Below are 15,402 nucleotides of genomic sequence, written 5' to 3'. Positions count from 1 at the left end.
AGTGGAAGCACTGGACATCTTCTATGTTGTGCTGAAACAAGAACTCGCCAAATCTACAAAGGCCATGTCCACCTCTGCTTTGAGAGGACTCCCCCTTTCTGTAGAACGCCTTTTCATCGTCTTTCTCCTTTGATCTGAACTTTGCTTCATGGGTCTGCAGTGATCCCATCAGTTCATCAAAGGAATAGGTTGAAAGATCGTTTGATTCTTCAATTGCTGCAACTACATGATCAAACTTGGGTGTTATGCTCCTTAACACCTTCGTCATCACCGTCTTCTCTTCCATGGTGTCTCCAAATGCTCGAATTTGGTTGACCACCTCTTGTACTCTTGAGAGGAAAATTTGCACGGATTCCTCCTTGTTCATCTGCAATGTTTCAAAGTCCTTGCGTAGGCCTTGAAGTTTGATTGCCATGACTCGAGTACTCCCTTGAAATGCTGTTTTCAGGGTTGTCCACGCCTCCTTTGCATTGGTGGCTACTGCAATTTTCGAGAAGATGGTGTCATGCACTGTTTGTTGGATGAAGAATAGCGCCCTTGCATCTCTTTTCTGATTTTCTTGCGGATTAGGATCTGGATTAGGAACTCTATTTGCTATCAAGTCCCATAGACCATGTGACTTGAACAAGGTCGACATCTTGATACTCCAAAACTCATAATTCTCGCCTTTGAAGAGAGGAATTGCTGGTTGCGTCACATTCACCAAGCTGCTGCTGTTTTCTGCCATTGAAAACGCCCCAATTCTTCAAGGTTGCACAACAATCAACCCTACCATCAATTGCAACTTGGCTCTGCCTTCAATTGCTTGCCCACCGAACCTTCGGCTCTGATACCATTTTGTTGGGATAAATTAAGCAATACTGCACTGCTTTGTGCCAGTATGCAAAGGATTGAAGAGAGAAGAATATTTTTCTAAATAGAAACAACGCTTTATTTCCTTTCTCTCTTACTCAATTACATAAAGTTATGCAGTATTTAAAGCAATACAATGTTCCTAAAATAACCACCCACAACTTCCCTAAATTAAGCACCCACTACACAACATGCTAAAAATAACTAACCACTATGCCTACTAGTTCTAAAATAACTATGCTGAAAATAACCAATGCCTAAAATAACTAATGCAGTTTTCATACGTCTAAAAACTGCTTCTAACTAAACTAAACCTATGCAGAAATTATCTAAAAATAATTTTGAATTAATTTTCAACATGATTGTCAAGTCAGTTTCGTTTCAACATTGATGGATTTTTCAGGGTTGGATTTTTCAGAGGTTATAAATTGAATTAATTTAACTTCAACTAAAGGTAAAAAAAATATCAATACCGGACTACTGGTATCAGTACCACACTCTCTCTTACAGTCCCTTCAAAATAAAATGTCAAACGTTAATTCAATATTGTTGAGGAGTCTAGATAATGAAACAATGATCAAATTACAGAACACTAATTGGAATTGATTTAAAACATTAAAATTTGTTTATCTGAATTAACTTAAAATGTTTGACGAAAGTGGCAGTTCCTTGGTTAATCAAACCATCATTGACTAACAGTAGGGGTACCATGTGATTCCTCAAGCACCAATGATACCATTCATGTCCGAACTTCAGTGCCTTGTAGCCGGATTTCTTGAGACATGATCGGAGCTCTTATCGGATCCATAACCTGAGTTTAGCCAAACCCATCCGATCGGAAACACAACAGAATGAAGCGAACTTTCATTATGAAAAGAAATTTGGGCCGCACTTGCCATGGAAATTAGAAAGACCGAGAAATCAAAAGAAGTAAAAAATTATCGTTGAAGACCAGATTAGTACTTTCAATGATGCCCAATATAAGCAAACGAGCTTTAGGAGGTTAAAGCCCAAAACGGTAAACAGATAAAGGCCCAAGGAGATGAAAAAGGCGAACAGAAAACACCAACAGGTTTACACCAAAGAACCTGGTGGTTTTCTGAATTCACAGACAAGTCCTTTTGACTTGAAAACTTACCAAGCCTTAAAAATCTCGGAATTGATCCACTGTTGAAAATTAATTCAAATTGATTAAAGCATGTACAAATCAGTTTTTAACAGCATAAAAACTGCATTGGTTATTTTGGGCATTGGTTATTTTAAGCATAGTTATTTTCAGACTAGTTAGCGTAGTGGTTAGTTATTTTTAGCATGTTGTGTAGTGGGTGCTTAATTTAGGGAAGTTGTGGGTGCTTATTTTAGGAACATTGTATTGCTTTAAATACTGCATAACTTTATGTAATTGAGTAAGAGAGAAAGCAAATAAAGCATTGTTTCTATTCAGAAAAATATTATTCTCTCTTCAATCCTTTGCATACTGGCACAAAGCAGTGCAGTAGTACTTAGTTTATCCCAACAAAATGGTATCAGAGCCAATGGTTCGGTGGGCAAGCAATTGAAGGCAGAGTCAAGTTGCAATTGATGGCAGAGTTGATTGTTGTGCAACCTTGAAGAATTGGGGCATTTTCAATGGCAGAAAACGGCAACAACATGGTGAATGTTACTCAATCGGCAATACCTCTCTTCAAAGGAGAAAACTATGCCTTTTGGGGCATCAAGATAACGACCTTGTTCAAGTCTCATGGCCTATGGGATTTGGTTAACAACGGTCCACCAGATCGAGATCCGAACCAGCAAGAAATTCAGAAGAAAGATGCAAGGGCACTATTCTTCATCAAACAAGCAGTGCATGACACCATCTTCTCGAAAATTGCAGTAGCCACCAATGCAAAGGAGGCGTGGACAACCCTGAAAACAGCATTTCAAGGGAGTACTCGAGTCATGGTAATAAAGCTTCAAGGCCTATGCAGGGACTTTGAAACATTGCAGATGAACAAGGAGGAATCCGTGCAAATTTTCCTCTCACGAGTACAAGTGGTGGTCAACCAAATTCGAGCATTTGGAGACACCATGGAAGAGAAGACGGTGGTGGCGACGGCGTTAAGGAGCCTAACACCCAAGTTTGATCATGTAGTTGCAGCAATAGAAGAATCAAAGGATCTTTCAACCTATTCCTTTCATGAACTTATGGGATCACTGCAGACCCATGAAGCAAAGTTTAGATCAAAGGAGAAAGGAGATGAAAGGGCATTCTACGGAAAGAGGGAGTCCTCTCAAGGCAGAGGTGGACGTGGCCATTGTAGATTTGGCGAGTTTGAGTTTCAGCACGACAAAAAGATGTCCAGTGCTTCTAGCAGAACAGATATGGCTGTGTGCAAGCCGATTGTTTTAGAAAACAGAGGGAAGAACAAAAAGCAAGCTGTGAAGAAGAAAGGCAAGAGCAATCCATGCTTTTCATGGCATATACAGAAGGTGGAAGGCAAAGATCCACAATCTTTGAAGAAGCAGTAGGAAATGAAACATGGCATCAAGCATTACAAGAAGAATTGGTAGTAGCAAAATGGAGATCAAGCGTGCAAGTTCTGAAGAACAGAAGGTTGACATTTTACTGAAGGCATTGCCAAGAGAAAAGCTTGAAGAATTCAGAATCAAACTTGATATAATCAATTTTGAATTAAGGGGGAGTGTTGAAAATTAATTCAAATTGATTAAAGCATGTACAAATCAGTTTTTAACAGCATAAAAACTGCATTGGTTATTTTGGGCATTGGTTATTTTAAGCATAGTTATTTTCAGACTAGTTAGCGTAGTGGTTAGTTATTTTTAGCATGTTGTGTAGTGGGTGCTTAATTTAGGGAAGTTGTGGGTGCTTATTTTAGGAACATTGTATTGCTTTAAATACTGCATAACTTTATGTAATTGAGTAAGAGAGAAAGCAAATAAAGCGTTGTTTCTATTCAGAAAAATATTATTCTCTCTTCAATCCTTTGCATACTGGCACAAAGCAGTGCAGTAGTACTTAGTTTATCCCAACATCCACAACATTTAGATTTTGTATGGGAGTCCCTAAAGATCCTGAAAATCGCAGAAACACCCTCAGGATTTAGATATTCAAATAAATTCCAGAAAATGTCCAACCAATTTATAAAAGTCATATAAATTATTCATAAATGTCCTATAAATTTGAGGAGACATTAGGGGTCTGTACCCCACTATGTCAGTGCAGCGCAATTTGTTTGACATTCGTGTGAGAGAGACATAGTGAAAACAAATGGGGCCTAGTATGTGGGTCCCATCTGTCAGAGTTGTTGGTGTGTACAGTAAATCTGGTAGGGAATATAAATAATATATATTTGGGAGGTTGGATATAGAAGGCCTACATGGTTTTTGTATATGGATTTGCGCTAAATTTTCACTATTATAGTAATAAAAAATTTACATTTTTTAGAATTTGTTTTCCATTTTTTCAGAATTTTTCAAAACAAGGTTTTTCATATTTTTTATTATTTTTTTAATATTTTTTATTACTGTCTTAAAAAATTCTGAATAAATAGTAAAAAAAAATTCAAATCATGAGTTCGCAAGCCGAAAGGCCCAAATCCAAATCATGAGTTCAAATGATTAATCCAAAATATGACCATTACTCTTAAACTTTGGTAAATTAAGTGTTATCGTTAGATTTTTATTTTTCAAAACTCTCAAAATTTCAAGATGTTCCAGCTAATAGGGAAATCTGTTCACTATAGGATTGTTTCCCAGCTTTGTCTTCTCAGATCAACAACACAAAAAAAATGTTTTAGAAGTGCAATTTTTGTCAGTTATTATAACTAAAGTAGGGTTAAAGTATTTTTTGTGCTCCAATTATATCTTACATTATTGTCTTTCTATTTAAATTTCCAACAGCCGATTCCATGACTTTCAACACGTTCCCCTCTTTAAAATATTAAAATATACTTGGATATAATGCTTTTTAATCTTTTATTATTATTTTTGATAGGTACAAATTAAAATCACTATTTTTAAAATAAAGGTTTGTTCAAAAGAATAACAATCACTCAGAAAAATACTTCATCATCTGACTAAGATCATAAGGTTAAAAATAGGTGAGTGCAGTGCTAGTTTGGACCATTTGGATAATTAACCTCATCATTTGAATAATTAGCCTCAACTTTTGTACATGTGTATTGCATAATAGCCTCATCATCATTTGAATAACAGAACAGTTGGAAAATGAATGAATGATAAATTGACGAACCAAATGGCGACTATTGACGAATCAATTCCTATCTCCCTATATGGCATTTGTGAGAATAGTGATGCCTACGTTAAGTAACAATCATACAAAAATTTACTAACCACAACTTTGCATAGGATAAAAAATAGGCAATTCATAGTCCAAGCTCTTAGAAAATACAGTGGTTTTCGTACCTACTTATTAATACAAAGCTCTTACATACATCAATCAGTAAAAATGTCGAAAGTAAAACCTATCTACAATTAAATTAAACCTCTCTCTCCCATTCTTCCATGATACCAGAGTCCAAATTACAGATGTAAATCCCACACCAAGCCCTAATCCAACAGAAACAGAAAGCTCAATTACATCAGTAGAAGACCTTGGAGGAAAACCTTTATTAAACCCATCATTTGAAGGAGTTGTTGGGCACTGCATTGATAAAGGACAACCACACAATCCGGGATTACCCAAGTAAGAAGCATTCGAAAAGGTTGAAAATTGTTGGTCCTGTGGTATTTCCCCAACCAAATTGTTGTATGAGAGATTTAGTGCAGAAAGAAAGGTGAGAGAGGTGAGTTCTTGAGGAATGTGTCCGGAAAGCTGGTTGGAGGAAAAATCCAGTAATTGAAGTTGTTGTACTTTACCAAATTGGGATGGAATTGGACCAATTAGGGCATTATGTGATAGGTTAAGAACATCAAGTGACTTGAGTTGCCCGATCTCTCCGGGTATTCCCCCCAAAAATTCATTATTTGACATATCAATGTAGCTGAATATGCCAAGTGAGTTTATGAGATCTAAACTCAGACCTTTGTATGAGATTGAAGCTACATACGTAATGTAAGATAGGGGATTTGTATTTGATGCAACCATCATAGCTTTCAGATTCACAAAAATATTTTTAGGCAATGTACCACTGAAATGATTTGAAGAAAGGTCAAGAACTTTTAGCATGGGAAAGAAGGAATCATTTCCATTTGTTTTGATTTCCAAGTCTGCAATTTTTCCATAAAACATATTTGATCCCAAGACAAGAACTCTCAAATTTTCAAGATTTCCCAGCCAATATGGAAATTTGTTCGCTATCTGATTGTTTCCCAGGTCTAAGATCTCAAGGGGTTTACAATACATTAGTAATTCGGGCAAACTTCCATTTATTAAATTTCCGTTCAGATTTATTGCCTGAAGTGCACATGCTTGACTAATATTTTGTGGTAATGGCCCTCTTAATTTGTTACTTTTCAGGTTAAGCACTTCCAATTCTGTATCTCCTAGAAGGCAAGGTGGAACTGTACTAGTTAAATTGTTAAATGAAAGATCAAGCACTGAAGGCAACGTCACATTACAAATGGAATGGAGAATCTCTTCGGAGAGACTATTATTTGAGAGGTCTATGACAAAAATATTTGTTTGATAACTCAGAAAAGAAGGAAACATTGTTAAATTGCACGATGACAGACTTAGTCCTTGTAATTGGGGAAATGAGGCATAGAATGATTCGTTATGTTTTTTTCCTTCAATAATTGACAACTTGTTGTTGGAGAGATACAAAAATTCAAGATTCATATTATGCTTGATGACATCTAAATTGAATGTACCATTGAAGTTATTTGATTCAAGAATTAATTGAACGAGCTGGGGATATTTAAATAGGGAAGTTAATAGTTGTCCTTGAAGATTGTTGTAGGAAAGATTAATAACTTCCAAAATTGATGATCCATTTGAGGACTTGGGTAGATATCCTGACAATTGGTTTTTAGATAGTTGCAAAATTTGCAATGAAGGGTGTGAAAACAAAAACATGGGAATCGTACCTGTCAATTTGTTTGATCCTAAGTTCAAATATTCGAGTCTTGTAAGGTTTGTTATTGAAGGCGGAACTTCTCCATAGAAGTTACAGTTGAAAAGACTCAATTTCAAGAAGTACTGGAGATTTCCAATTGAATCTGGTATTGGACCACTGAAATTGGTATTTGCAAGATCCAAAGATTGCAATAAGCTTCGCTTCTTGAATTCTGACAGTTGTCCTGACAACATTGAGTTGTCTGATAAATCAAGTTTCGTTAGATTTGTAAGGTGGAATATTTCATCGGGGAAATTTCCCCGTAATCCACAAGATGCCATGGATAGCTCCTTGAGAGCTGAGCCTACTTGAAAAATTGTGTTGCCCCACTCATATTCATCAAGTGAAATGTCGACTGAATCCAAGCGAAGAACTTGGAGATTGGTGAGGTTGCTGAGAAAGGTTTTTAGGCCAGTATCATGGAGATACAAGGTATTGGTACTAGTACTGGAGAAGTCTGATAAGTCAAGTAAGATAAGGTTTCTGAGGGTAGAGATGCCGATTGGAACTTGACCGACAAAGCCAGAATAGGATAAGTTGAGATGGGTTAAATTATCAAGTCGCTCAAATCCGGTTTGTGGAAGGGTAATATTATAGAAGTTGTTGTCAGCAAGGTTGACGTACCGAAGAGAGCTGAGATTGAACAGAGCTTGGTTGAGTTCGCCTGAGATGGACCGGTTGGTAAGGTTGAGTGCAGTCACCATACCGGTTTTCTCATCGCATGTGATGCCATCCCATATGCAACAGTCAGTACTTGCATTCCATGACTGGAGTTCAGTGGTGTTGAAACCTTGCTCGAGTTTGATCAAGGCACGCTGGTCGGGAAGGCAGTGGGCTTCTGTTAGAGTGGGGGGTTTGATGAAGAAAGAGAAGAGAAGAAGTAATATGGAAACAAGTGCATCATGTGCCATTGCAGGAGTATGGAAAATGAGGAAACAAGCCAATTTGGAGTAGTTCTTAATTGAAGAAATGTAAGTATATCGATATATATAAGATCATGCATGAATAAGAATTAAAATAATAACAAAGTATAAATTTAATAAAACGCGTGTGCATGACTTTGACTGATTAAAAAAGGGTAAAGTTCTATACCTCTAGCAGAATTTGTTCTCCTTGGCTACAAGTGGATCCACTTGATCAATTATTATACTCATTGATTGGAAGAAAGAGACTCTTGAAAATGATTTCATCAAATATTAGGTAATTGGGGAAAAGGGAACTTGCACTTGCATGACTTTTGAGACCAGTGGTCAAGTCTTTCCAGCTCATCAACAACCCAAAATGTTTATTTTAAATGCCAAAATTTAATCAGTTACTCTAGCTGAAGGTGTAATTAATTGTAGAGGGAACAAATTAAAAAAATGTTTGTTTCATTGCTCAAAAATATATCTCATCCATGGTTCCTGATTTTGAACAAAAAAGAAATTATAGATTTGTCCACGTATTTGGTTTTAAAAACTTCAATAAAATTTGCCAACGTGTAAAAAGTAATAAGAACCGTGTGAGTTATGTTTAACTTGTTTAAATATTTTATACATAATTTGTAGCTGTCATGGCCTTCCACTAGTGGAATTGTCTGGGGGGGCAATTTGGGCCTGGACATTAGCGGGCCTCTAAGGGCCTAATATTATGATTATATAAGATATTAAATTGACTAAAGTATATATATATGAGTAGAACTAGGGTGCTCTTAAGCTCACCAAAGTTTTGGTGAGCTTAACTCTAAAACTCATTAAATCGATTTCAAATGACGAATCCGAACCGTTGAAACCTGCCTACCTTACGTGTGATGCATCTACATGTGAAATTTTTAAACATTCAAATCAATTTAGTATAAAGTCAAGCGGTCAAAATTAGAAGGTTAATAAATTAATTTTAGTGCATTCATTTTTGAACGTTATTTGACCGCTTGACTTTATACTAAATTAATTCCAATGTTTAAAAATTTCACATGTAGATGCATCACACATAAGGTAGGCGGGTTTCAACGGTTCGGATTTGTCATTTGAAATCGATTTGATGAGTTTTAGAGTGAAGCTCACCAAAACTTTGGTGAGCTTAAGAGCACCCTAGTTCTACTATATATATATATATATGAGTTAGGCTGGGGTGCTATGGATAGCATAGTGGCCTCTATGCTACGGCTCAATATTCGAGTTTTCAAAATCCAAACGGTCGATCCGAACCGTTCATCTTATTCTCCATATTAATATCTGCTTGGAGACCAAATTTTACATTTTTCTGAATTTTTTTACTATTTATTAAGTATTTTACAAAATTGTTGATCCAACGGTTGCTGCACAAAACAGTAAAACCGTTGGATTAGCGATTTTCAAAGTGGCTTAATAAATAGTAAAAAAATTCAGAAAATTATAAAATTTGGTCTCCAAGCAGATATTAATATGGAGAATAAGATGAACGGTTCGGATCGACCGTTTGAATTTTGAAAACTCGAATATTGAGCCGTAGCATAGAGGCCACTATGCTATCCATAGCACCCCAGCCTAACTCTATATATATATATATATATATATATATAGAGATGGGCTATGGTGCATTGCAATGCATAGGCCATGGTGTGCATTGGACCATAAATCACAGATTCAAAGTCCAAATGACCGATCCAAACCATTCATCTTGTTCTCCATATTAATATGTGCTTGGAGACCAAATTTTATATTTTTTGGAATTTTTTTACTATTTATTAAGCCACTTTGAAAATCGCTGATCCAACGGTAACTGTTTGGAAATCCACCATCTCTCTCTATATATATATATATATATATAGAGTTAGGCTGGGTGCTATGGATAGCATAGTGGCCTCTATGCTACGGCTCAATATTTGAGTTTTTAAAATCCAAACGGTCGATCCGAACCATTCATCTTATTCTCCATATTAATATTTGCTTGGAGACCAAATTTTACATTTTTCTGAATTTTTTTACTATTTATTAAGTATTTTACAAAATTGTTGATCCAACGGTGGCTGCACAAAACAGTAAAACTGTTGGATTAGCGATTTTCAAAGTGGCTTAATAAATAGTAAAATAATTCAGAAAATTATAAAATTTGGTCTCCAAGCAGATATTAATATGGAGAATAAGATGAACGGTTCGGATCGACCGTTTGGATTTTGAAAACTCGAATAGTGAGCCGTAGCATAGAGGCCACTATGCTATCCATAGCACCCCAGCCTAACTCTATATATATATATATATATATATATATATATATATATATATAAAGAGTTTGATAATTGCTCTCCAAATAAATCCCCAAATGCGCCCCTCATTTATTTAATGTTTAACTTTTGTTTCTAGTGTCATATCTAAGCATTTAAAGTTATGTGTATAATCTTTTACAATGATATTTGTAAGCACTTAAACCTCTATATGCAATAATTTAAATTATAAACCTCTATCTTTTAGATCTCTCCTCCTTATTAAGGAGTTTAATGTCTAGATCCTAAAAGGGTCTTGATTTACTATTTTTTTTTCGGAATGATGCTCAGCCGTTGAATTTTCAGATCACACATAGATGAATTTTTCAAATTATGAGCTTCAACACATAAGTAAGCATTGGTCGCGCCGCATATGATCCCAATGCACGCCGCACCCGTGGACCGCGCCTCTGAACCACGCACGGCACCTACGGACCGAGCCTGCGCACCGCGCACTCTTTTTCTTTCTTTTTTCTGCTGAAGGCGGGATTCGAACCCAGTTGGATTCTGTTGGTGCCAAAATTCTTACCACTACACTAGAGTTCACATGTGTTATCTTGTAGATAAATATAGTATTTAACTATTTTTCTCTACAAATTTGATTTAAATTATCTCTCCTCCTTATTAAGGAGCTTAATAATTTGCTCTCGTTGCTGTGCACAGGCACAATTACTAGTATATATCTATATATCTATACGTATATACATATGGATATCTATATATGTATATCTATATACATATGTGTATATGTATCCATATATACATATGTATATCTATATATGTATTTATATGTATGTGTATATTACACACACACACACACACGAGTAAGGCTACTATACATTGCAATGTATATGCATTTTTATCAATTGGACTATAAATCACTGTATTTAAAGTCCAAATATGGAGAACAAGATAAACGATTATTTGAACTTTGAATTCAGTGATTTATAGTCTAATGTATAAAAATGCCTATGTATTGCAATGTATAGTAGCCTTACTCTCTCTCTCTCTCTATATATATAGAAAGAGAGAGAGAGAGTGACTAATGTGCATTCGAATATATATGAGCCGAAATATACACGGTCCAAATTTGACTTTTCAAAATTCAAACGGTTGATTCGAACCGTTCATCTTGTTCTCCATATTAATATGTGCTTGGAGACAAAATTTTACATTTTTCTGATTTTTTTTACTATTTATTAAGTATTTTGGATATGCTTTTGATTTGTTGGACCTTCGGATGAGTTTTGGTTTTCGAAATTCGATTAGTTTGTCTAAGATATCAAATGATTTGAATAATACAAGTCTATAAATTATAAATTTATAAACCGTAGTCATAATGATATAAAGGAACTTCAGAAATAATAACACGTGGATTGAAACCTTATTAATTCGAAGTATGTTCAAAATATTTAGGTTCGGCTTTAGAAAAATTCAAAGATGTGAATAATGATCAATAATTTACTAAGCTAACAGGTATGGGTTTGAATATATAGAATAATTTACTGGTCAACAATTTATTGTTGAAAGAGAACAAAAGGGAATATAGTAATGAGTTTATTAGAGAAAAATAGATGAGGAAACTGATGTTGAGGGATTGCAATTGGAAAGAAAATAATATTCCATGAACTGCTGTAGAGTGAATATATATGTACCCTTTAGTTCGGTTCTATGAATTTAATTATTTGATGAATGAGAAAGTGAAAAAAAAATATCACTTCTATCTATATTATATGATTGTCAATTTAGACAAAAATTGCGTAAAAGAGTTTCATAACTAATAACCATATTATATATTTTAACAAAGCTAATAAAACCTATTCAATTAGATTTTTCAAAAAAAATAACCTAATAAATAGAGATTTCTTTACCTCTAACAGAATTCTGTTTAATTAACCATAAAGAAGATTTTTCTTCAAAGTTAAACAGTTGACTTACTCTGATTATAGATTGACTTATAATGGAATGATCAAATCAAATACTTCGTCTTGATGACCACATAAATTTTCTTTACCTTATCTTTTCTTTGTCTCCTTCTGAACAAGTAGCAAGAATGAAGATCTATGATGTTGATAGCGGGCCCTTTCTTTGAATGAACAACAAATGACTTATTGTTATTTGGTGAGTCGGATGATTTAATAGCTTTTTATAAAGATGTTATGATTACCAATGAAATAACTACGATGCCAATAAAATATTAAATAACAAATTTAGGATGAGAAATTGGAAAGTCTGTTTTGAAGAATTTTCTCATAATGGAGTCGTTCTAGTAATTAAATAGCAAATTGTAGGATTTGGGTGTGTTTCCACCAAAATGAATTTGCGTGTTTGATCAAGTCGTAATTTATTTTATATATATTTTTTTTTTCCTCTTCAGGTAGAACCATAAAGAAAATAAAATAAATATGGTAATAGGTAAAAAATTATTATGTATAGAAGAATAATTGAATATGAAGTAAAGGGTTCACAACCTTATGTGAAATTGAAATGAAATTGATCCATGTACTAACAAAGTTGTTTTTAAACTGATGCAGATTGATTTCAATTGGAAATAAAATATTTAGAGAAAGAATTGAGGAGAGACTTGACTAATCAGAATGTGTAATTAAACTACAGAATTATTTAGTCAAGCATAGCGTATTGACTGCTCATTCAGTGGCAAGTGACCAGCTCCATACATACGATTTTCATTACTTATTATTTATTTTATTTTTTATACAGTCGAGTGTGTATAAGAGAATCACTGAGCCAACATAGAGAAATGCCCTCAATCCTAGTAATGCAAATATGACAATATAAAATTCATAAAGTTACATACCAAATAACTTTATATAGCAAATCACAATACGTAATAAAAATTAACTTTTCTTTTATGAGTAACAAAAGATTATCTAGCTAGTAATACAATTTGAAGCAATTAATCTTCACAATTCTTCTCAGTTTTCTCACATTTTCAGTGTACATTGGTTACATAGCTTACACCATGTTGACGGCTCGATTGAGGTTGCATTTAATACATTGGTTGCATAGTGTACTGGAGATATTATTTTCCTTTGGTTTTATTTATTAATTTAGGCTTCAATTCCCACTTGGTTTCTCTAGGACAGGTATCTCAAAGGGGAGCTGGAGAAGGGGATTATAAATTTCTTTTCCCTTTCCTCTTTGTTCCTGAAAAGTATGTTCTAGCTTCTCTGACTAAAATAATTTCATAAGCCCATCTCCTTTCTCAACCGGTACATAATTACATTCCATTCGTTTCGTTTTCATATCACTTTGTTTAGAGCAGACCACGGTGATCAACACATTCCCCGATTATTTAATATTAGACCTATGTTTGACAAGTTCTGCCAAAGTTTTGAATGATTATTTATCTGTACAATATGAACAATGAAGAAGAGGTATGTGGTTTTCTACTACCTGCAGACAGATATTGCCTAAATCTAATCTACGGTCTTTTTTGCTCCAAAAATTGTTTATGTATTGTAGATGTTTTATTTGTGTGCTTTTAATTTGTGGTTGCCCCTCGGCAACCTACGCTCTGATTACTTAGGTGTTTCCCTTTCGCTGAGGGAGTGACTAGGAGGACTGTACGCTTATTTTAATCATTGTATTTAGCTATGTTTAAATTCTCTGTGGATATATTGCTAAATTCATTTTGTGCAGCCTAAGTGTGTTTTAAAATTGAAAAAGAAAAGTTTTCCCTATAACAGAAAGAGTAGCTCTAGCACCTAAGCCACACAATTTAAAAATATTTTAAGAAATAATTATGTGTAAATGTTGGACCACTGAGAAATAACATGCAGCAAGAGTGGTAAAAATACTTTAAGAAATAATTATGTGTAAATATTTATCAATAGTTACAGTCCTCGTCATAGTCATAGTTACTGTCCTAGTCCTAGTCATTGTCATAGTTGTAGGATAAGCCTCTTCAGTGTGTATCCACAGATTGATTGCAATTGCTAACCTAGCTATGAGATGAAAAATGTCTCTCTTGGTATAGATGATTTACAGTATTGGGAAGACAGGGCACAGCAAGGGCGCTCAAGCATGCAACTACAAGGGAATACAAGCAGCTCATGCCACGAGTGGGAATTCGGAAGGTATAAATTAGTCCATGTTTCCATTTATTACAATTTTGTAATATCTAGGAACCTTGCTTGCATCCATTCTATGCCTTCAGATTGTTCTACTTCTAAAAGATGAATGAATGTGTTTCTTCATGGTATACACATATATACCTATGCAAACATCGTAATCTCTAAATTTTAACAAGAAAGAAATGCACCTACTTGTTTAATAATTCACTATATAAGTAATTCTTATTATAGCAAGTGATAATTTTTGTTTTGTTCTTTCTTAACATCCATTTCTCTAACTAGTTCTTCAACCTCTTGGAAAAATTAAATACTCTATATATATTCAATAAGACATACAATACACATGGAGGAAAAATGAAAATGAATGAAGAAATGAATGATAAAATAAGGAAGAAGGTGGGCCTAAAGATAAGGCTATTGACTAGCAGCAAATAAGAGGAAAAGGCAAACCTAGAAGACCATGGGAAAATGAACTGGGAATTCCCAAGGGCCAAATCTATCTTTCCATTTTGTTACAATTACCACTATGTTGGAACTAGGATGCTTTCTTTTATTTGTATTAATTTCATGCCTCCAGATTTATTGTTTCACTTCTAACTACTGAGTTGCACCAACGGATTTCTTCAATGTAGAGTGTATACACATCATTAAATAGCTAAAACAAAGGCAATAAAATAAGAAAATTATGACAACATATCACTCATATTTGTTTCACTTTTATGTAGTATCAAAACCATCAAAGAGAATTGTGAAACATTATCGATTGTAAAAATACCTATTTTGGTACTACAGGAAGAGGAACTTACGAAGTAATGTAATTACACAAAAAAATAAACCTAAATTAGAAATATTCTAAACAAAATTTTTTTGAAACGTATTATTTGTACAACAAGAAATAATAATTCACTAAATAACAAGTGATAATTTATATTATAGAAAGTAATTATTTGTTTCTTGTTTTTTTTTTAACATCGTCTTCGGATAAAATAAGAAAGAATGCTCCTTAAAATTTGATTGTATTGACATTAAATTGCAGAAATGGAATCAATATCTCTCCAATTTATAAATAATGCTTCTCTATGTTTTTAGGAAGCTTAAAGGTTAACTTAGGTTTACATATAGATGTTGTGTTTATTTTGTGTGTGTAAGAGAG

The sequence above is a fragment of the Carex rostrata genome, chromosome 27, assembly GCF_964058835.1.
Source record: "Carex rostrata chromosome 27, lpCarRost1.2, whole genome shotgun sequence".
Lineage (NCBI taxonomy): Eukaryota > Viridiplantae > Streptophyta > Magnoliopsida > Poales > Cyperaceae > Carex > Carex rostrata.
The sequence above is the reverse complement of the archived record's forward strand: the minus strand, read 5'-3'. Positions refer to the sequence as shown.